Genomic DNA, 20633 nt, shown 5'->3' with positions numbered 1-20633 from the left:
GTAAGTGCTCTTAACCACTGAGCCACCTCTTTAGTCCAGAAAGTAATTTTATTTCTAAAATAAGAATTTATTTACTCTTGCTTTCAATTAATTCATGATTTAAAGATATTTGACTGTTATCTTGGTGGTGCTATTCATCGATAATCCCAGTGAGAGTTCTAGACCAGTACCCTCCCCCACCTCTCTCTCTCTCTCTCTCTCTCTCTCTCTCTCTCTCTCTCTCTCTCACACACACACACACACACACACACACCCTATTTATTCCTTGTATAAATATTTCAGCACTGATGTGAGTTGGCACTAACAGATCTTTTCCAAAGTCTGTTAAACATGGTTTAATAAATAATCTTTCTTCTAAGACTTTGCAACACTTTTTTTTTACCACAGCAGTTGACCCATGTCATACACTGGTGTGTCAGGAGGGACGATATCAATGCCCAATTTGAACAATGGACAGCTTCAGGATGTACCGTGTGGTACCCACACTTCATTGAGTACAGTAGCTGATCAATAAAGTCATGAAATATACAACTAATAAGTCATAGGTATGCCTGGAAAATTTAAATAAAAAATAATGTTCTTGACGATTTCCATTGTTTCCATTTGGGAAGGAAAGTGCTGAGTCTGCCATTTTTAGTGGTCATTTTAGCTTCAGTTTCTCTTCTGTCTTCCACTATCACGATCAAGTCATTTCTATCTTTAGATCATAGTACTAGTTTCATGATTTTTTTTGTCATAACATCAGGACTAAATTTCCTATCTCACGGCCTTTTAATTTATCATTATCCAAAAAGAGTTATGATGAACTGGGTGAGTCTTTCCTCACACTTGAATGATGTACATTTAAAGGCAAGAAAATTTCTATGGATTGCCAATTATACTATTTTTATTAAAATGTCACTGCCATTAAGAGGTACAAAACAAAATGACCATGATCCAGAGTATGCATGATACTAATTAATTTCTTTAATATGACTTCCTTTTCAGACATTGTAATTACAGCAAAGGCACAAATCTCCTGGATTAGGAGAACCTGGGGTTGGGGCAGAAGAACAAAAGCCCTCGTTGACATCTGACAACAGACGCTGGACTCATTTCTCCTCAAACCACATGGAACCCTCAACCCTCTCTCCTTAGGCCATGTGAAAGCTAACCCAGACTCAGTGCTCAGCTTAAATGGGAATAGTCACTAGCCCTGATATCAGCATCTGCATACGCTGGTGACCATCACGTGCCTATGATACCAAACAAAACATGGACAAATTACCAACCCAACACTTAAAATTACTCTCTTTAACGAGAATACTTTGTTGAGAAGAAATGTCTATCCCCATCACAAACATGATACCATTGCCTAAGAGGAAGAGGTGGGTTTTGGTTGTTTGTTTTTCTTTTTAGTTGCCTCAGGATTTTAGATGCCTGCCCCTGACTGAATAGACTATCAGAATCTGCTCATTGCTACAACCATTAGCCTTTATTTTTCTTCCAGAACCCGTCAGAAGTGGAGCTGCAGCAGTGTCAGGATCGTTACCAACACTTCCAGTCCTGGAGCACCTCGCCAATACTATTTGAGAGAATTTGTTTTGGGAAGTTGGTAAGCCTAACAAAACTGATGTCTGCTTGATGCATTTAAATAAAACATGTTCTTCTATCCCATCCTAAAATGTAAACTCTGGAACCAACAGGAAATGGCTTCAAGATACAAATGACTCAATTCAGATATCTAAATATTTTAAAAGAGAAGAACTAAAAACATTACAATTTCTGGCATACATTCCTTACAACCTCGAGTATAGAAAGGATGTGGTTATTATTTGTAGGATTAAAAGCTTAACTACAAAAATGAAGCTGCCTGTAAAATCTTATGGGATAAATTCCCCACATTTTATAGAAAAATAACATACAGGACTCTTGGGTTGCTCAAGACCCTATTTCTTAATAGCTTTTGAAATCTGTTGACTTTTAAAAATGAACATGTTGATCTGCTTGTAAAGAAGGAGGATACGCAGAAAACAGAGAAGATGCCAATTCACAATGCAGCAGGCAGTTAATTAAGAGGAGTCGGGCTTCCTGAAACATATGACTGAGATTGGAGAAGCTTAGACTGACAGAAGATGTATTTCCTCCAAGTTACTTTAAGGGTGTGAATTTTTTCCCCCACCAGGGTTAAATCAGTGGGTTGGCTCTTGGGGTGGAGGTAGTGATTCTCAACCGGGCAATTTTGTACTCAGGAGACATCTGGTTGTCACTATTGTGATGGGAGAGTTGTCCTATGGAACCAAGTGAGTACCAGTTGAGGGTGCTGCTAAATATATTTCAACATATAGAATGGCAAACCAATTATCCAGCTCTAAGTACCAGTAGTGCCAAAGTTGAGAAATCCTGGAATAAGGTTCCTAGGCTAGAGGGTTGCACCCTGTGTGCTCAGGGCTTGTGTGAAAAGCTGTATTCTAGTGTGCCCTCTTAACTTTACACAAAGGCATGCACACACAAAGTTACAGCACAGGGCCACAAGTACTACACGGAGTCCTCCCTTCTATACAGCCTCTTAGAACACCGAATAGTCACAGGAGAGCTGTCAACACGGTCTTGCACTGAGCTAGCCACAGTAAGAATGCATAAGAGTAGCTGTCCAAAGCAGGTCAAGATTCCTCAATTCACCTCTCTAGCTTTCAGGAAGCCATTATTAAACATTCACACATTCAACCCCACCAGGCACGATGATCTATGACAAACACAACCAAACCCGGTGCCTGACCTCATGGAGGGGGTTGTGAACGTTTGGAGGGCTACAAGCATACAACAGCTTGAAGAGGTAGCTGCATTGGCACCTTACAACCACTGCCTGCTATTTTTCCCTCTTAGGTTAAAAGCGTGTCCAAGGTCACAAACAGCGGCAAAGGATGACAAAGCGTCACCGAGGGCTCTGTTGGATTGTTTTATTGAGCAGGATACAGATTGGTACTCTTACCTTGATACGACCTGAACTCTGGTCTCCTGATCTCCACCAAATATAACTACAAGGCCCTTCTAATCAACGACCCAAACACAAAAGAACCAACAAGCTTCTTGTCTTTTTGCTTCTACAACACCTGAAGACTATTTTCTAGCTGTTTCTTGTACATATGACTGTGTTGCTAGCCCGACTGCAAACTCCTGCAAAGGCCAGATCTTCCATTTCCTTTGCAACCTTCTGCAGTGCTGCAGCTAAGAGACCCAATAAATGCCCTCTGCATGAAGGGACCTGTAGGGATAAAAAATACTTTATGTTTTTCCCATTTACCGATGCCACGATTTTACTTTGCTTTGTGATAGATTTGTACATTATAAGCTTGTAGAGGGCAGAGGAAATGGCTTGGTGCTTCCACACACTAAGCGGGCACCATGCAAAATTTTATCCTTGCATGACTTTTTTGATGTTCCGGATAATATTAGCACACTGGGGTGTTTTTGTGTATCCAAGGACCGAGGTTGTCAGCCTCTCTGCATCGGGGAATGTTCCTTCCTTCCCACTGTAAGCTCCCATGGCGCCTAGGACAGGGCGGGATTATTGTAGAAGCCCCCTCCCCCCGACTTGCTTATTTTTATTACCAAGGAAGCAGACTGCGAAAATGGCAAACGCTTGCATAACCCCAGACCCTGCGAGGAAATGAGCAGAGTGGAAGGGGATCAGCAGGCAGGGCAGCGATGGCCTGGCCAAGGCGGAGCGTTAAAAATCCACCCCTCCGCCTGACACGCAGGGTTAGAGATGAGTGAAGGAGCCCCAGCAGTCCCTGGCCAGTCTGCCTGCCGCTCGCCCGCCCCGCGCCCCGGGAGCTGTCCAGACGGCCCCGCCCGCTCCTACCTGGCCGCTCCCCGCGCCGCGCCGCGCTCCTCCCCCCCACCGCGTCCCGCCAGCCCTGCTCGTAGCAATCCGCAGCCCGGGCGGCCCAAGGGGTCGGGGGTCGGGGCGTCGGGTGGGCGCGGTTAGGCTGGCGGGCTCCCCGGGGCCGGGCGCCTGCAGGGGGCGCGAGGAGCGCCCCGCCCCGCCGCCGGCCCTCTCCCTCCCGGCTCCCTGGATCCGCGCCGGGAGGAAATGATGTGTTGCTGCCTGGTTAATCACAGCTCCAGACACTCATTGGCCGAGCGCTCCGCAGCCACTTCCTCCTCCTCCTCCTCCCGCTCCTCCCGCTCCAGCTCCCGGTCGCCGCCGCCGCCGCCGCCCCCAAGCGCTGGGGGAACTTTGCCGCCGCCGGCTCCCCGCCGCCCCCGGCCGAGCCCCGCGTCGCCGCAAGTTTCCTCCGCCCTCCTCCCCGCCCTCCGCCTCCCTCCCCGCGCCAGTCGTCTTCCCGGCTCCAGCCGGGTGCCTGCCGCCAGCCTGCGTGCGTCCCGGCCCCGTGGCCGCCAGCCTCCCGCCCCGTACCGCGCCGCGCCGCGCTCCGCCACCGCCTCCGCCGGGGACGCCCGCCCGCGGCCCGCGGAGTTCCGGGGCTCCTCGCCGGCTGCAGCGCCCCGCCCCGCCCCGCGCCTCCCGCGCCGCCCTGCAGCGCCCCGCCGCCTCGAGCTCTCCGCCTCCTCGGGTTCAGCACCCGGCCGCCGCTGGACCAGAGGTGAGGACAGGTCGCCGGCAGCGCCGCCGGAACGCGGAGGACCGAGGGAGGAGGGAACCTAGCCGGAGGCGAAGCCGGGATCGGGGGTGGAGGGTGGGCGTCTCGGTGCCTCCCCCTCGCTTTCATTCTTTCTCCGGCAAGCTGCGTGCCCTCTCGACAGGGGGAAGCCGCGGCGGAACGAAACTGTCTCGCTTAGGGCCTCGGTTGCGGGTGGGATCCGGGGAGGGTAGAGGTTTGGAGCTGGGGGCTCGGGTGTGCTCGGGTGTGTGTAGGGTGAACTCCTTGCAGGGTGTGCGCCTCGGACTTATAAATCGACCTGGCCTCCCGGCCCCGGGCTCACCTTCCAAGCTGAGCTTGGCAGACTAAAGAGATTGGCGAGTCACCCCCACCCTCAAAATATCCATCCCTTCCAAGAGGAATTTTCTGCTGGAGAGACAGCCAATAAACTCTGTTCAACTCCCTCCCTCTTTCTCTCCCTCCCTCCCTCTGTCCTTCCTAGCTGCAGTTTCAAACAGCTTCAAAGCCAGGAATGTGGGATTCATCTTCCGATCCCCAGAAGGCAGATGTGGTTACAGATGTTGCACGGTACTTTGCCAAGTTTAAAACCCCTCCTTCCACACTAACCAAAACAGTGAAGCTAGAACCTTGGGCGCACTGGGGAGAATTGTGGGCCTCTGGGGCCACTGCGTGCATGGACTTCCGTCTGGTTCAGAGACTGGCTTGGCTGTCCAGTTTGTGCCAGATATGTCTCCCACCCTTTCCTACCTCCTTTTACCCCTGGAGTTCTGAACAACTCCTGCATGGCCGAGGAGCAGTGGAGAAAGCTGCTTGGGAAGAAGAAAAAACAAAAAACAAAACAAAGCACAAAACCCAACCATATTGTAGCAGAAGAAAAGTGTTGGTTAAAAAGTTGTCATTTGGTGTTTGGAGAGAGGCAGACTGTAATGCAGTGAATTTGTTCCCTTTATTGGCTTTTCTTCTTTGTGGTTTTTGTGAATGGTGTGAGATGATGGGAAATGTCCCCGGTCCCATACATGTTTAATGTAATTGCATATATATGTATTTACGTTTGCATAGATATATAATTTTTGGAAAAAAATCCCCAAATTGAGACATAACCCAATGATTTTAAAGAATCCTGTTCCTGAGAGGCAGACTGCTCCGACAGCCCAAGGGAAGGCGGTGGCAAAAAATAGACACCACCTCCCTTTTCCCCAAAAAATTCTTCCTGGAAAGGTGGTGTTAAGAAACTTCAGAGATGGGCTGATCCAAGTGGCGGGCCTTAAATGGAAACACTATAGTATGTCCTGGCACTAGTCTCTGGAGGTGGGTTGCTGGCCAGGGGCCCAGGCTTGGGCAGGCGGCAGACGCTAGACTTGTGCTGACCTCAGAGGCTGCCTTGCCATGCAGCTCTACAGTTGGCACCCGGCAGAAGTATGAAACCCAGGCCTCACCCATGTCACTCATGAAGGCAGTGCGATCACAAGGTTATTTTAAGTCTGGATAGGATCTGGATTACCATCCTGAGATCAAACACCTTGTGTTGTGATTTGGTTACTTTTGTTTTCTGTCCTGGGGTTGATGAATGGAAGTGTTGCCAGGCTGAGCCATGAGCCTTAGGTTGCTGTCATTTTGTAATGGCTCGTAGCATCTCTGCTGCCATGGCATATGTGAATCCTCAAAGGCGATGAGTGGTGAGGAGATAAACTCCGGCTAGACGGGCAAAGATCAAGGACCGGCATTGGCATGCGCTGGGTTTGTGTTCTCTCTTCAACTGTGTTGTTGAGTTCTGCTTGAAACAGAGAGTGGTTTTAGACCAAACTTGATTGAGATAATAGTCTTACAACTTTTGCACCTTGGACTAGAAGTGATCACTTGAATCTGAATAAATTTCTTGTAATTGCTAAGTAATTATAGAGAATATTAAGGACGCAGAGTTAAAATGCCATATTCAGGAGTGTAATGCGTTTCAGGAGTGAGGAACTTAATTTGATTAATAGCATTGTGATGAGTGCCCTCCCCTCCAAACTGGTAATTTACCAAGTTTTCTTCCTGTACTCCTGCACGGGTGACAGTGACTGAGGTGGTAAACAGGGTATCTTACCCATGCTTCTTGTCTTCCCAAGGTTGGACTGTGACTTGGTCACAATAAGCTTCTTGGTATTTCTTAAGGTTGGATGGAGTAGTCAGGAGAGCCGAGGGAGAGACAAGACGGAAATGGATTTGAAAAATGATCTTGCTCTCCAAGGTCACAAAGTAAAGAAGGGATCAATGCTGGGACCGATCGCTCCTCTGTGGCTTGCATGGCTCTTCTTTCATGATTTGTTTTCGTGTGATCAAATCTCATGTACAGCTCATCAGGAATTATGGAGAAGCAAAGCATCAGTGGAGGACAAACCCTTTGATATGTTCATGTAGAGTTAATGATAGGATGACGGGATCTGCTGGGTACGAGAGACACACAGCATGCCCACCTCTGTATGAACACTTTGTACACTTTAACAGGAACCTGAGGCTGCAGACTAAGGCTGTGCAGTTAGTATGTGACTTAGGATACAGTGGGACTCCAGAACATGTCCCAGGCTGTCGTTACTAGTGACTGACAAACTTGTTTGTGGTGGCTCAGTCACACTTATCTCTAATTATTTAATATTATGCTTCTTCTGTTGTTTGTTTATTTATTTGTGTTTAGGGGTGTTTTGTCTGCATGTATGTCTGCATACCTTATGTAGTGTCTGTGCAGGCCAGAAGAGGGTATTGAATCCCCTGGACTTGCAGTTATAAGCTTATGTTAGCTGCCATGTAGATTCTGGGAATTGAACCTGGGTCCTCTGGAAGAGCAGCCTGTGCTCTTCACCTCTAAGCCATCTCTCCAACCCCTTTTAATATTTTTCTTAAGAAAAAAAAACCAGTGATTTAAAAACACTATCTTTTAAGAAGCAGCAGCTCATTGGTTAGGAAACAAGGCGATCAAGAAGGTAGAATCCTACTTGTGCTGAACCCTCAAGTGCAGGGTAGTGATTACCTGGTATGCATGGGCTGCGGTAAGGACGAGAAGGTCACACTATGGGTGACATACAGATTTTTTTGATTAGGTATTGAGTTCATGGGTGCTGATTTTAGTTTTACACTTTATAAGCTACAGACATGATACATTTTTTTCCTACGAAACCATAAAGAAAATTAAACATAGTAATTAGCATAATGATTACTTGGGGGAATATTTCACCGCACTTTGCTGACTGTAGCCCATAGCTTGCTGCCTTGCATGAAGGAGACACCTTTACTATTGGCTGCTTGACAAAAGCATGGGTAATCACTTTCAAGCTGGTTGTTACACTGAGTTAGGGTGAGGCATTGCCCCTTCTCTGTATTCTGCTCCCTACACCTCAATCCCCATATCACTAGTGTAGGGACAGCCTGGACTTTGCAGGGCTTTCCCCTGAGAGGCACGAGCTGCGCTGCAGCTGGCACTTTTCAGTATCACCTTATTTTGTATGTCTCGTCCCTGAGATGGGGCACAGAATGCAGTCGTGAAGCATTTACGTGCTCTAAATGCGGCGAAGTGACCACTCTGGACTGGAGGTGCTGTTTAAGTTAGAGCAGTGCTTGGGTAAAGTGTTAACAACATTAAGCTGGGGAGGCTGGGAAATGAAGCCATCTGAGATTTTAATTGGAATCCAGAGTCTCCTGTGTTATTTTCCAAAGCAAGTTTTGGGCACTGTGGCTTTATTCCTGGAAATGAGGATTTGGAATTAGGTTTCCTGGTTCAAAATGCCTTCTTTGATCTTTTGAAATGAAAAGTTGGTGCTTTTTTTTTTTCCCTCCCTGTGGCCAGTTCTAGCTCAGATCCAAAGGGAAGATTGACCTCTTTTTTAGAAAGCCATTGGTGATAGACTACACTTGCTTGTCCTGCTAGTTTAAGAATCAAAAGCCCCAAGGACTGGAGGACTGGAGAGATAGCTCAGTGGTTAAAAGCACTGATTGCTTTTCCAGAGGACCTGGGTTCAATTTCCAGCACGGCAGCTCACCACTGTCTATAACTCCAGTTCCAGGGGACCCATCACCCATGGCAAAACAAATCAGAAACCCCAAACTAGGATTTGTCTTTTGCAAAGGGCAGTCTAATCTAATAAGTCTGTTGGAAAGAGCTTCGTGGGATTGGTTTGGCTGGTGCATCCTGGCTTTTAGTTGAGATGGAAGGTGGTTTTGGGCACCTCACCCCCCCAAACTAACTAATAAGAGACCCACCAGGAAAAAACCAGGAGACAGCGGATGTAGCCTAGTGGTTCAAGCTCCTGCGTCACCAGCCACTGCGGTGAGCGGGGCAGCAGGGAGGAGAAAACTCAGCCTCCTTGATAAAAATGAGCACACACAGTCACCCTCCACTAGCTGATGTTCAAAACCGCTCTCCCAGGCAGCGCTGGGCATCTGCGATTGTTTGTGAGTATCTTCCCTGATCCTGAGGCCTTTGTTTGTCACAGTTTCCACTGCTCCATTGTTTGACATTTGGGTTTTCGGTCTCAGACCAACATTCCACTTTGCCCATTCCGGTTGCTTCACTGTTTACTCTGGGTGTTTGGCCTTTATTTCAGTGACTGGGAGAGTCATTTCAGATTCGACTCTTTCTAAGTTCTGTGCAGATGCATGTAGTGGGTGAAGGGTGTTTGGGGGCAGGGTGAAGTAAAGCCGCCATAGCACAGATGTCCTGGCGGGTCTCAGAGACCAGCTCTCCACACACCCTAAGGCCTGACCTTGACTGATCTGGCCCTCTCCCACCTTGCAGTTTTCTTTGGGGGAAGCCAGACTCCTTAGGGGTTAGAGAAATCTCCTTGCAAGGGAGAATGTGTCCTGCTTTTCTTAGTCTTACCACCATTGTGTCAGCCCCGTTCCTCCTCTTGGGCCTTGATTCGTCTCTTCAGGATATAGGAGCACAAGTTATTCGTTTTTCCTTTTATTCATTCCATGTGATCATTCCCTTTCACTGACTTCAAACCTTTCCCGTTGTCTCACTGGCTGCTCTGGAGGCAAAGACTGTGTCTTACGTATCTTTTGTGGATCTTACATATTTAACCCAGCACTAGACTATAAAACCAATACCTTTTTGGCATCAATTTTTAAAAAAAGATTTATTTTAGTTTTAAATCTGTATGTGGTGTGTGTATGTGTGTGTGTGTGTGTATGTGTGTGTATGTGTGCACGCACGCGTGCTCTCGTGTATGCATGCAAAGACCAACAGAGGGCATCAGAGTCTCTGGAGCCGGATTCTAGGTGGTTGTGGGCTGTCTAATATGAATACTGGGAACCAAACTTGGGTCCTGTGTAACCCACTGTATGCTCTTAACTCCAGCAACAGGGAGTGTCTGAGAGACTCAATGGATGAGCATGTTATGAATGGAAAGGCACCCTGCCACTTAAGAAAGGGGGACAGCACAGGGAAGATGATGGTCTTGATACCAGGTCCCTAAGCATGGATGGGAAACAGGTGGAAGATATACTAGGTGAGGAAACTGTATTTGGCACCCCCTGCCCTGTTTTTATCTCTGTGCTGATAATTGAACCCAGTGCCTCACTCCTGATACTGCGCTATAACAACCGATTCCACCTTTTACTCTTGGCTGTAGCTTATATTTAGTAAATTCGGCAAATATTTATGTATAATTTAAAAAATTGTGCATTAGTGTTTTGCCTGCATGTATATCTGTTTGAGGGTGTCAGGTTCCCTGGAATTAGAGTTACAGACAGTTGTGAGATGCCACGGTCCTCTGAAAGACCAACCAGTGCTCCTAACTACTGAACAGTTTCTCCAGCCCCCTCAGCAAATATTTGTTGCATTCTTTTCAGCGTACATTTCCTTTCTCTTTTGTGAGTAGGTAAGGGAGACACTTCTATTCTGGGGAAGAATATTTTAACTCATTTCTTGTTTCCATCACAGTGAGGAATCCTGTGTTAATGCGGGACTCAAACACTTGTTTAATTGAGCCCTTTATTCTGATTTTCTCTTGTGGCAAGTTTGCCTTCCTAAAAAATTGACGGTGAAAACAGAATACTAGGCATTGCTTATGTCAGAGGCACACACCTTTAATCCCAGCACTGGGGAGCCAGAGGCAGGTGGATTTCTGTGAGAGGGAGGTTAACCTGGTCTACAGAGAATGAGTTCCAGGACAGCCAAGGCTGTTACACAGAGAAACCCTGTCTCAAGAAACCAAAAGAAAAAAAAAGGGAAAAGAAAAGAAAAGAAAAAAAATGGCAATGTAAAGAAGGTGGGCAGCATTTTTGGAAAATGTATAGAGTTCAAAGTAAACTTTTTTTAAGCCCCATTTTTAAGGGCTGAATTTGAGTGGCTATAGCCACAAGGAATTGTTCATCCTGAACACTTGTTGACTGGGCAGTTCGGTGACCTATGAAAGCCAGTATTGGCCATCCGTAGTTACACCGCTGCAGAGATGCCTTTGAAAAACAAGATTGCTCTAGGTTTTGCTTCTGCTTTCGCTGACGGAAGAATTATTGATGGAACCACTAAAAACGTAACCTTGAGTTTTGTAAGAAATAGAGTGACGGAATAAAGGAGGGTGTGGGTTGACGCTGCTCACGCAGCTGTGGGAGAGGTGACGCTGTTTGGCGTGTGCAGCCCGTGGGTAATGTGTGAGGAGAATGAAGCGCTTTGGAATAGAGGGACGGTTAAGATGCCAGTGAAACCCAGGCTCTGACTCTTACTCACTTGTGGCTTTCAGTGAAACTAGGATGTAGTCAGCTGCTGTCCGTTTATCAGTGGATGTCACCAAGAGTGCTGGAGCACTTGAATTGTGTCTCTTTTCTCGGTTCCGGGGACTTAGACAAGACAGTTAGGCCTAGGAATAGTGAGTAGGGGGAAAAAGGACAAGCGGTTATCCAGAGTAACTCTTACCTTGTTTTTCAAAGAGGAGAAATGCGGATGGACAAGTGGATTCAATGCTATTTTTCATGTGGTTTTCCAAAGGGAAGGATCTGAGCAACGGGACTGGAATAAGTAGCTTCCGAGTGTGGGCCAGGGAGAAATGGAGCAGTGTCACTGTTTTCAAAAGACAGACATTGACTCACGGACAGACATTTCCTGTAGTGGTCTGCTACACACACTTACACACATGCAGGTAGAAATGAAGCTGAATTACAGGTTTCACTAGACTAGACTGTAATGTTTTCTAATTTCTATTCAGTTTTTATTTAAAAATTCTGATCTCTATCTACTAAATTGATTTCAAAACTTGCTAATGGTTCCTAATCAGCAGTTAGGAAAAAAAAGTGTTCTGTTCCAGGTATTGTGGAAATTAGCCTTAATTTGTTTATTGAATAGTTGCTAATCTCAATGAGTATTTTGTCAGTTTTTTTTCTTTTTTGGCATGGATTTTAGTCATTCCACAGAAAGCTTCCACCTGTGTCCTTCACCCACCAACTTCTTTTCTTAGTACAAGAATCTTTTTGCCTTTTTTCTAATCAGATTAAAAGGACTAATGTGAGCTTTCCTGAGCCCCACCAGCATCAAAGGTGGGGCTGACTAATTTGAATTAAGGAGCCCTCAGCTCTGTTTATGGAGATTATATTTGAATAAGGTGGCTGCTTCCAGTTGAAGAGGCAAGCAGGAGTACCTACGGGCTCACACCCGAAACGTGGGAATGAAGTTTGGACAGTGACTCCATGTACTATCCAAAAATGGAAAACGGACGGTTAAGAGGAGTAGCCGTTGGCATCCACAGTTCACCTGTTGTCTTTATCCTTACGAGTAAAAGTTTCCTGCATCCTTGCTCCTTCATGTTGTGCTTCATTTACCGAACGCTCATCAAGTCTTCCTGTCCTTGGGCCGAGCACGAAACTGGGGGTTGGGGGGGGAGGGGGAGGAGAAGGGGGAAGGACCAATCAGATGTGAAGGTGTTCCTGAGGGGAGTCACACACCTTGGTCCGAAGGTCTAGAGAGATAAGATCAACCCCACACCATCGAGGAGGAGGTGGCTGTTTGGCTGGCCTTGGGAAGAGGTGTCGTTTTTGATGTTATCATCTGACAGATATGATGTGTGTAGTTGTGAGATGGACAGCATTCTGGAAACGGAAACGGGGCGGTGCTGGTAAAGAGGAGGCCATAGGCTTTCTGTAGGCACCTGGTTGGATACAGTGTTGACTGGACACATTTGCAATCACCGGATCGGACTTCCCATCTTGAGATACTGTGTCTCAGGAGAACATCCAAAGCCTGGGAAGACAGGAAGGTCAGTCCCAGTGAGGAGTGTGCCAGGTGAGAACCAGGGAAAGAAGTAAGACAGGGTAACGTGGTACCTTGTGGTTTCCTGGAACGCCAGGGTGAAGGCTAAGATAATGCATGGTTAGCAGGCCCGGGGCTGTGGATATGGTAGAGTTGATAGTGTTGTCTAACGTGGGCAAAGCCCTAGGTTTGATCCCTAGCATCGCGCTGGAGACAGGGTTTGTTGAATATCTCACTTGTGATGAGAAGGAGGATGGGGTGTGAGTAAATGCATCTGACTTGTGGGCATTGCATGGCTGGGGTAATGCTGTTGACCTTAAAAGCAAGGGTACAGTTGGCAAGAGGAGTTTGGAATTGGACGAGGTGCTGGTGGAGCGCGGGCATGGTAGAGGTTCTCCTTCAGTCCTGTGAGCACTTGGAGACATAGCACTAGAGTCCTGGAGGTGGGGGCTTGGGGCTTTGACTTTATTTTGTTTGGATCTGTATCCCTGCTTGGTGAGAGGATGAATGTGGGGGCAGTCACTTTTGGGAATGGGGAGAAGTGGCCCGAGGTGTCCCTGACAAGTTGAACCCAGGACAAACAGTTCAGAGTTTCTTATTGACTTGTTGGGGTCAAGTGTCATGCCTCTCAGATGAATTAAACATTTAGTCTAAGGAAGAAATACACTCAATAGTTCCACTTTTCAACATGGGACCTGATAAGCGTCTCTTCCTAGACTCCAGAGGCAGGTGGCTGCTGTCTTTCATGGATGACACCTGTAAGTTACACACATGCTTCCTTAGGCGAAACTGATTCTGGGACTTTGAAGTTTTAATGTAAAAATATTTGTTTATCTTTGTATCAAAGGTCCTAGAAGAAGACCTCATTGAGTCCCGAGATGGGGAAAAGCGCCAGAGGGTAGTAACTCTCTGCTGAGGTTTTCTTCTGGCTTCCAGCTGGCTAAGAATGGAATGTCCTTTGACAAATTCAGATGAGTTCACATCTCCACCCACGTCCGTCCGTTTGCTTCAGGTTCCAGCCAGGTTACTGTTTCTCAGTTACCTGGGTCCATCCCGCTACGTGCTCTTCTCTACCTGATTACCTTTCCATCCTCAAAGGTCTGGACCGTCCATCAACAAGTGGGGTGACTCCTGTTCAGATGTGGTGTTGTTCATGGAAATCATCCCGGGGTTCGCTTCTTTCCTTCTCATAGACACTCAACTCCTTTTGGGGACCTACAACTCCGACTTTCAAAAATTGGAGTTAATCTTTGTCTTTTATCTGTATCTTTATCTCACATGTGCTCATTACAGACATTCCTGAACCTGTGTTTCCTTGGGTTTGGTTAATACTTGTGTTTTTGGTAGTTTACTTCGTGAATGGAATGCACGTCCATGTTCCAAAGCATGGAGGACAAGAGAACCCGGTAAAAAGTAATTTTTGCATTCCTGCCTTCTGTTTTCCCTTTTTAGAGGAGAGGCGCCCTTCAGAGGTGTTTTGGGGGGGGAGTTCAGTGCAGCTCAGGAGTGCTTGTCTAGCGTACGGAAGACCTCAGCTTCAATCCTCAGCACCAAAAAGAAGAAACAAAATCCAAGTCATCTATTCTCGCAGCTACAACATTTAATTACATTTACAGTCTTATTCTAATGGTGGCTTGTTTATTGGAGACAGAATCTTGCCATGGTTCCCAGGACGGCTGGGAGTTCCTGGGCTCCAGCGGTCATCATTTTGCATTAGCCTACCAGGTAGCAGGAACTATAGATGTCCACTGTACTATCTGTGCATGTTCTTTGTTTCTGTGCATATTGTTCCTTGTGCAAATTTAAGTTCTGTATCTGTTGTGTTGTTGTTGTTTTTATGTGTTTTATTTACTTACAAGTCTTGGAAACCTTCCTCTACTAGTATGAACAAAGTCTCCTCTTATTTATTTGCCTTCCGACTTGTAGTACTAAGGACTGAACCTAGGGCCTCACTCACCCTGTCTGGGCTAGGCTAGCACACCTCTGCACTACGTCTCCAGTCTAGCCTCCTGCTTTGGAATGCCTTGCATTACGTCCTGTAATTTTGCTAGACAACATTGTGCATTGCAGTGTTGCAGTGACTGAGTTTATATATGCAGAACTGCAATGACCATGCTTATGTATGCAATAGTCCCCCACTATCCAAGCATTTGCTTGCTGCTTTCAGTTGTTGGTTGCTCTGCTGTGGTCTGAAACTATCTCATGGAAAGTCCCAGAAACAGTTTGTAAACTTAAGATAACTTTCATTATGCCGTATTATTTTAATTATTTTGTTTTATCGTTACTGTTACTCTTTTCTTCTGTGTAGTCTGTAAATTGCCCTTTATCGTAGACACGTACATTCTAGGGAGAACGAGTCTACGTAGGTTTCAGTGATCTCCATTCAGGGTGCCCATTGGGTGTCTTGAGGGTGGGGAGCACCGCTGTATACTGAACATCTGTGCCTGGATAGCTTGATTTACTAACTCCCTTCCTGTACATCTGGGAATAGACACCAAAGATTGCTATTTGCTTTGTAAATTTCATGTAGGCTGCAGCACGAATCAGGCTTTTCGTTTGTGTTTGTGAAGAGCAATGCATGGCAAGCATGAAGGGTCCAAGAACCCAGCCCTGTCTGCTTTTGCTGAAAGCCAGTTATGTGGTCAAAGAAAGTAATTTTATTTCCAGTGTCTTCCTGTCTGTCAAGGAAGGCAGAGGCTTGGTTCTTCCTATCGTTAAATAATTCTCTAGTCTCTTTTTTTTTTTGGTCTTTCCAGTAAGTGGAGTCTGGTGTTTTTTTTTTTTTTTCTTATTTCCATGTAAGTTTGAGTCTGTGAATAACTGTGGGCTTTGGAAGCCTTGCAAACCACAGCTTTACTTTGATTGCTTTAAAGTACTGTGTCTGCCTATGCTTTATGGTAAAAGCAGAGTTTATAAGGCTGATGACTGGATTAAAAAAAAGAAAACACTGCGAGTGATAAGTAAGCGTTCAGTGACCCAGAAACTCATATAGTCAGCTTTTTATTATTGATCATGAATAGAGACAATGGGCTTTTATACTTAAGGAAAAATTTTATTTTTAATAGCTTTAAAAAAAAGCAATAGGCTGGTGATGGACAGTCTATAGGAAACAGCAAAATTTTATTTCTGATTATGGAGCAGACTGCTTTTGATCATTGTTTTGTAAGACGAGGAAGGTAAAGTAAAGTTTATTTTGGAAGTATTTAGTCAGCTTTCTTTTCCTTGGTGGTGCTGGGAGTAGAACCCAGGGCCGATGTAAACCAGGACGAGATTCATGCCTAAAGGACATCTCTGGGCCTTAATCACTAGGACAATCACTGTGTGTAATGATGTCAGTGACCTCTTTGCACTTACCAAACGAGATATAGCTCAAGTTTTAAACACACATAATGCTGGATGGTGGTGGCGCACGCCTTTAGTCCCAGCACTCGGGAGGCAGAGGCAGGGGGATCTCTGTGAGTTTGAGACCAGTCTGGTCTACAAGAGCTAGTTCCAGGGCAGGCTCCAAAGCCGCAGAGACCCCCCCAAAAATAAGCACACACGATGTAAAACTGACATTTGTTCTCTGTACTGGATTTTCCCTTTGGAATTGACTCCCATAGCTAAACACCGTACTTGACTTTTTCATTTGATCTGCTTGGAATTTTTGGATTGCTAATATAAACTTTTTTTCTAGAACATTTTTTTGGGGGTGGCATTTACTAAACCTCTTTCCATATACAGATTTATTTACTTAGGTGTAAGACAGCAAAAACAAAGCAAAACAAAATGAATAACTCAGATATTCTCTTGTAGAGATTATTTGTAAAATTGAATCATATGTAGTCACGAAAACTATGACTTCAGATGAAATATTCATAGATACATCATCTTTTTGGGGGGGGAGACAGGTCTCTTTATGTAGTCTTAGCAGGTGATCCTCCTGCCTCTGCATCCAGTGCTGGGGTTATAGGAGTTTGCCATCATGGCCAGCTCCAGATCACAGTGTGAATTTTCCTTTAGATTAATGGTTATGAAGGTATGACATTAAAGGGGAAAGGAGCCAGTAGGGAATACACTGTAATAGTGACAGCAGCCATCTCAGTCATGTGGGTCAAGAGACAGTCTTTAAATACAAATGAGTGGGATAAATGCCACTCTATAATGTGTCACCTCTATAATGTAGCCTTAAAGGTGGCCACCTTCCTTATAATGACAGTGCACTAAACTGTGGCTTTTGCTCCTCGTGAGTGAAATGTACCCTATTTCTACAAGGTTTTATGCCTACTTTAGGATTCAACTGTGACCTGAAAGATACTTTTGAGAGGCCGACTTTAATTTCACAGGCGTATTAGATGATGCAAGTGTCTAATTGTAACTATTGACACATTCCTAATGCCGCTTTACCTGTGATGTGTCATCCGTGATTTTGGCAGCTCTGACTGCCTTGAGTCTGCCTTGGTTAGAGAACCTTCCTCGAGGGTTGTGTGGGCTTCTTGTTGTTGGCAGGGTTCTCAGTGACGTGATACAGGGTGACTAGGAGGCGAAGGTGCTTCATGTCCCACTGCGGCTGTTGGTTTCCAGTCTGTTAAATGCTAACCTGGCGGTTATCTAGGTCTACTTTTCAAGAAGCCCTGGCAGCTTCATCCTATTCTTTGAATAGTGGGGTCGGCAATGGAGCGATGGTATTCAGTCCCGATGTGACTTCTCAAAGGTGACAGAGTCTCTACTGTTGAGGGTCCTGCTCATAACAGATCAGCAGACTTTCCTTATCTGATGGCCCTTTCTTCTCTTTTTGTTTTCTATTTATTTGTTAATGTTGCTTGAGACAGCATCTCCCGTAGCCTAGGCTGCGGCCTCCAATTCTTCTTAGCCTAGATCCTTGAGGGCCCAATCCTCCCAGTTTTTCCCGGGCCCAGGTTGGCCTTGAACTTCGTCATCCTCTTGCCTCAGCCTCCAGAGTGCTGGGATTTATAGACACGACCCACCACAACAGCTCGCCCTCTGTTTTTTGTTTCCTTCACCCACTCTGTCCCTTTATTTTCTCTTCCCTCCTCTACTTTTCCATCCTTTGCTTCCCTCCTTCATGCCGGAGGTAGAACCCCGGGCCTTGTTCACCAGAAGCCACACCCTCAGTCCCAGCATTGTTTTCTAGACTTCCTTTGGGGATGCACTTTTTCAAGAATTAACTGCCTCCCATGAGTGGCTACCCAGCCAGCCACTGAGCATGACGGCACAAAGACTGTTGGAAAGCTCAGCCTGGTAGAGGCAGACAGGCAGGCAGACAGATGGACAAGGATCGAGGACACAACAGCGAAGTCTTGCACGGGGCTGTAAATGGGAAGTAATGCTGGGGTGCACGCTTCTGCTTAGGAGGGCTTCAGGGGCCATCTTCCAGGGCAGTGATGTTTGCCAGCTGCTTGTGAGGGTTCTGCATCAAGTTCTTAGGTAGCCGAAGGCTTTCAGGGGGGCAGCATCAGCATCGCCCCTGGTCTCAGTGAGTCCTAGTGGGACCAGAGAAAGCGGCAGTGGTGTCATTAGAGACACAGGCCTGGGCCTACTGGGAACCCCGCTGAACTGGCCCCAGCTTGCCACTGTTCTCACCAGGTGACTTGAATGCTTTTAGAAAGCTGAGATTGAATGAGCAGACAGCAAGGGGCAAAAGGCAGAGCTGGCAAAGAACCAGCCACCTGCTAAGGAGTATTGATGTTGAGTTTTTTTAAAGTACGGGTTGAAAAATGCCCAAATAATAGCAGACTCCCGTTTTCTACATATTGGGGTATGTGTGTGTCTGTGTGTGTGTGTGTGTGTGTGTGTGTGTAAGCCAGAGGTCAGTGTAGAGCGTCTTTTTTCCATTACTCTCCACCTTTACTTTTTGAGATAGGGTCTCTCATTGAACCTAAAGCGCCTTAGATTTGGCTGGCCAATGAGCTTCAGGGATCTTCCTGTTCCTGCGCTACAAAGCTGGGTTTAAGGACATGTGTTACCATGCCTCGTTTTGGACATGGGTTCTTGGGATCTGAACCTTGGTCCTGTGCTTGTGTAGCACACTTTACTGACTGAGTCATCTCTATGTCAACCATAGACGTTTCTTGAAACCTAAATCAGGGGGCAAGCAGCCTCAGCAGGTGAAGGCTAGCCTAGGGACTTGAGCTCTTCCCTGGACCTCATGGGGAGAGAGGGCATTGACTCAATCAACCTAGTTGTCCTCTGACTCCCGAGGAGTATGTGCTCTGGTTTTCCCCACCTCCTTGAGCACACACAGTAGTAATAAATTTGAAAAAAAATTAAAGAAAAATCAGGAACTTAAATCACACCGAGGGAGTTCCTTCCATAAAAGGTCCCCCAATAAGTGTGAGAAACACATTGTCTCCGACTGTGTGGAAGGTGCACGGAGAGTTCCGAAGCGTCTGTGATGAGGAAAACCATTAACTTAATCACTTCTCCTGGGACATCCCTGGGGTCTTCCAAATTTATTCCGCAGAGGAACCCAGTGCAGCTGTTAACACCCCAGGCTTAGCAGACTGCCTTCTGCCGAACACTTTCTGGGAAAGGCAGCCCTGCTTCCCAGGCTCTCAACACTGCTTTCTCTGTGCTGGGAGGCCAGCTGTCTGGACTTGCCTGGGAATCAGGGGTGTCCTGGGATATAGGACTTCTAGCATTGAGGTGCCGAGCCAAAACTGGTGCGCTGTTTGTTTACCATACATAGGAATTTTCTTTTTTCCTTAAATACCAGCCCCAGTCACATTCTGATGGAGTGGTTCCCAGTCTTGTTTGCATCCCCGTGCCCCATCCGGGTTGCTGAGCCCGGGACTAAATTGGTCTGGGATACCGTGGAATGTTTCATCGGTCCCCAAGTTATTCTATCATGTATGAAAGTTGTTCAAAGCAATTAAATGTGTGGAAATGTAGTTTTGATGTGCCACTTATGGATTTATTTTAATGTGCAATAGAGAAAGAACATTATCCATTAAAAAGAAAAGAGTTGAGATGCCACTTAGCGGCATGCCAGGGGACCAGCAGTCCTCCATGCTCTCCACTGTGGGAACACTGAAGGAAGAGTGGCAGACTGGAATGGCAGTGAGGAATACTTACCAGTGGGTGTGGCTTTAGAGCTTTTAAGGCTGTTTGGAATGCTGACCTGATGAGGTGTTTGGCATCAAAGGGGGAAGGTGGGATCTGGGAGGGGACAGGGTCTGGGGTGATTAGCAGTAGGTGAACACTGGAAGGTGACTTGGACTGGTTGGCTTTGGGGCACACGGTAGAACTGTCTAGAATGGCCAGCTCAGACAGCACCTGGACAGGGACTGATAAGCACTTATACCTAGTGTAGGCAGCAGGGAAGTTGGAGTGGGGGTGGGGGAACCCATCCGCAGGGGGAAAGGTCAGAGAGTAGATCTGCTCTGGAGTCCTGGTGTGAGTGTCTGGAGAAGAGCAGTGTGGGGACAGCTAGGAGGTGGCTGGCACACTAGGGAGGGTGCTTGCAGATAACCTTCTAAGCCCAAGCGTGAGCCAAGGGGCTAGTCTGTGTTGGTCATTTACGAGGTCTTTAGTGCTTTTTCTATAGACTCAAAATGAAGTCAATTTGTAGTGGGTCCAGAAGGAGGAGGTAGTAGCTAGCTGGAACTAAGGACTTTTCTAGAAGTTGTTACTAAAGAAAAGGCCTGAGGTGAGACTGAACCTTAGGAGATCAGCCCTGGCTTGGTGATTAGACACCTGCTTATTCATGGAGGCTATTCCATGAGTGAACACACAAGGGGTGGTCAGATATTCACAGGAGGTGACAGAGCCTCCCAGGGCTCCATGAAGCGGTTTTGAGATATAGCCAGCTC

General features: G+C 46.5%; 1 protein-coding gene across 2 annotated transcripts in view; it reads left to right on the top strand.

Moving 5' to 3' along the window:
• The first annotated feature begins 4471 nt into the window (after window positions 1-4471).
• Acvr1 (activin A receptor type 1) overlaps window positions 4472-20633 on the top strand; it is a 119664-nt gene continuing 103502 nt past the window's right edge. The window contains exon 1 of one of the 2 annotated variants that reach the window (XM_040745372.1): window positions 4472-4589. The gene's annotated coding sequence lies outside the window, so the exon portion shown is untranslated. The remainder of the gene's footprint in view (window positions 4590-20633) is intronic. The other variant, XM_040745373.1, reaches the window with a different exon arrangement.

The sequence above is a fragment of the Mesocricetus auratus genome, unplaced genomic scaffold (assembly GCF_017639785.1).
Source record: "Mesocricetus auratus isolate SY011 unplaced genomic scaffold, BCM_Maur_2.0 Super-Scaffold_100004, whole genome shotgun sequence".
Lineage (NCBI taxonomy): Eukaryota > Metazoa > Chordata > Mammalia > Rodentia > Cricetidae > Mesocricetus > Mesocricetus auratus.
Note: the sequence above shows the minus strand (reverse complement) of the source record. Positions and strands in the feature narration are given on the sequence as shown.